The following is a 3,476-nucleotide window of genomic DNA, read 5'->3' as shown; positions in this document are numbered from 1 at the left end:
AGGAGAGCTCTGGAAGTGCCATTGGACCGGCCGGACTTGCGCAGCCTGGTGAGCCGTATTCCGGACTGAGGACCCAGAGAGCTTCAGTAAAGAGGTAAAGAGACTGCAACCTGGTGTCCTCGTTATTTACCGCGACCTGCACCCCAAAACTGCACCGCTACAACATCACTTATTGCACCGGACGTCCCCCACTGACAGACAGGGCCACGGACCGGGTCTAGCTACCGTGACAACCCCAGGACTGAGACCTAGAGGCCCGGCTCCGGGTACCCCTCGGCCCTGCGGCGGTGTGGGGGCGCTCCAACTTGGCGTCACGAACAGGATCTACTTAAGCCTGAAGAATCAGGTCATGTGTGCCTAGAGACTGTGATTTACTGTGCTTGGACTGTACTTTATTGTAAGACTGTGCTGCGCCATTAGCCGCCAAAAGTTCCCGCCAAAAGGCGCCGCCATTGCTACACCCAAGGGGAAGGAGGGCGTGTTATGGGCGGAGACTCTCAGTGTGGCGCGAGAAATGGCTACCGCCCCCTGCACTTCTGGCTGCAGAGGAATGACCTGCCCAAAAGCAGAAGAGAAACACCCCTTGATATGCAACGGCGGGAAGCGGGTGACGGAGAAGCCCGACCTCGGAGAAATGGCGGAGCTAGGTGCATGCACTGCCACCGACTATCAGGCAGCGATGATGAACGGCGAGTGCCTGAGCGAGGAAGAAGCAGTTCAGGCCTGCCTTTCTTCACCGGAGATGGACCGGAGGCCTGCGGATCCGACAGCGGAGTTACGTCCACCAATCCCGACCTCGAAGTTAGAGGAGGAGGAACCACAGCCAGCGGAGCCGAATCCGAGCATCCCATTGGAGGAGCCCCGGTACGGGCTGCAGCAGACTCCAGCGTCCTCGTTAACGGACCAGAGCGACACCGATGGAACCACATTAGGCGCAGGTATGGCCGACGTCCCTGCTCCCCTCCGCGAGCCCGCTTCCATGACCCACCTCTATCGCAGTAGGGAGCGACTTATCTCGGCAGGGCTAATGGTGCTATCCCCCGATGACCTGGGGAGGATGGTGCCACCGCTGTCGACTGGAGTGGGGGAGCCTGTGGATGTGAGCTTAGATGGAGTAGTTCTTCGGTGGGACACCCCCTGGTTTAGAGCAGATGGATCCCGGGAGAACGGGTCCACTCTTGCGGTGCTTACATGGGAACAATATAGACAGTGCTTGATTCTGCAGTGGAAAGGACGGAAAGGAGCTGAGTCGATGGGCCCAACGAAAGTACAACAACCCCCCCCGGCATGGGATGACAGAGACGCGGTAAGGCGGGGCACTGTGTTGGCCTACCATGTAAAAAGGGGGTGGGGCCTCATACACGAGCCGGGACTGGATACTGATGTTTTCGTTGCGCACTGTAACGTGAGGGCTCCCTGTTGTGGCCGAAGTGGAGAACCGTTACAAAAGGGGGATCCAGTGACCTACAGCCGCCACTTGAATCCACTCGGGTGGTATGCACGAAATGTTCGGCGGTGTATGTCTGGGCCTGCGGCACCTGCAGCCCCAGATCTGGTCCCGGGAGCGCCTGAACTTGTCACTATCGCGACGGTACGCCTAGTGGCAGCCCCGGAGTTGGCCAGTCGAGTCCATCTGCATGTTCGAACCGAGGACACTGGCGCTGTAGTGACCGGGGTCCAGGAACCAAAGCCACCGGAAGGAGAATAAACCTCGATACCATGAAAAATGTAAATAGTTAACTGTTCATTCCTTTAACTGTTCCTGTTTGCTGCTAAACCCGTCTAGGGTTAAAGGTGACCCCTTTGTTGACCCGGGGTCACTTGTTTTCCTGAAGTTTATACAGTTTTAAAAAAAAAGAGAACTGCAGAAATCATGAACTGCGCATGATTCAAACTTTCCCTTGTAAATAGTTTGCACTTTCTTAAAGGTGCTCCCTACTGGTTTTAGCCAAAGACACTTTGCGAAGATATTTGCCCTATTTGTTTGAGCCAAAGACACTTTGTGAAGATACCTTTCCTACCGGTTCTAATTAAAGACACTTTGCGAAGATACCATGCCGGAACCTTTGCATGGGCCGGTAGGCTGAGGAGACGAGCTACCTTAGAAAGACTTGGTCTCCTCTTAAAGGGGATGTGAGAAACTGAACTTGAGAGAGATACTGTTGCAGAACAGTAATGCCATAATGATGCCTTGAAAAGAAATGTAACTGTTTTACATGCTAAGTTATATGTGTTGAATTTGTTAAAATGTGAAATTTGAATAATGTTTTGAAGACAGGAAAGATGCAGAGAGCCCGTAGGGGTAGAAGTAGAGGTCTGCATAGTTGAAAGTAAGAGAAGTAATAATGAGGGTGAGGATAGAAGGTAAACCCTGCGTCCCCATTGAAAAGTTACTTTATTGCTAAGGACAGAGAGTGAACCCGTAGGGGTTAGAGAGTGAGTCCTTAAAGGGGCCGAGTAGAGCTGGCTCAGAGTTCTTCAACCGAAAGGAATGTTATGTCTATACTGTGTATAGTAGCGAAAGGCAGTAGGCCCTGGCTGAACAGGGCGGTCCTGTAGAAGAAAGGAGAGGCAGTAGGCCTGGTGCCGTAGGGACAGGCGGTCCTGCAGGTTCACAAGAAGGAGAATGTAAAGTTGAAATGCCTTATAATGTGATTATAGGAACGCCTTTGATAGACTAAGAGTGTGAGTTTCTTAAAGGCAATGTTAAGTTATTATTTCAAAAATTGCACTAAATAGAATACCCGGTTGGGTAACAGAAGTTATTTATACTCTGTAAATTATAAGGTTAATTATGTTTGTAACGTTACAAGTGTCCTCACCTCCCATAAAGGGAAGCCTACTTAAGTATACTTATTGTTATTTGCACTCAACAAAATTGTATGTCTTTTTGCTAACCTGTATTGTTGTTTTTCTTCCCAGTCCCGGAGTACTGTGTTTAACCAGGGGGGAGTGCAGCGCCCCAGAGTCCTGGTCGTTGCAGTAGCATGGTTCAGCCACTAAGGGGGGCCATGCTGCGTTCGATGGCACGGAAGGAGTTCTCTGAGCAGGTATCACAGTCACCAATACATTTCACAGCTGGGCCTCCGGGGGGAGCTAAGGGTGCTATTCATTAGGCCACTCCCCACCATAGTGGGTAAACTGGGGGTCAGGCAGGAAGTTAGAGAGAACGCTGACGGGATTGAACGGAGCAACACCTGGTGGCAGAGGGTGTTGTGAAGGGAGAGACTGTAGGGTCTCTGCCAGGGGTGGGATCCTGGCAGAGGCTTGGCATGGAAAGAACGTAAAGGGACCGTGCCTGCTCAGCATAGCGGCGGTGCCCAAGGAAGGACTAAGAAGCGAGATAGATTGTGCTGAGTGAGAAACGAAATCAAGCGAAAGGAGATACCAGTGAGGGTTGTGCTGAAAGAGGCAGCACCTTACTGAGGCGCACTACCGGTGGCCGGAACGCCGAGGAGGTAAAGAGTTTCAAGCCA

This window comes from Ranitomeya variabilis, chromosome 8 (genome assembly GCF_051348905.1).
Source record: "Ranitomeya variabilis isolate aRanVar5 chromosome 8, aRanVar5.hap1, whole genome shotgun sequence".
NCBI classification, from domain to species: domain Eukaryota; kingdom Metazoa; phylum Chordata; class Amphibia; order Anura; family Dendrobatidae; genus Ranitomeya; species Ranitomeya variabilis.
Note: the sequence above shows the minus strand (reverse complement) of the source record.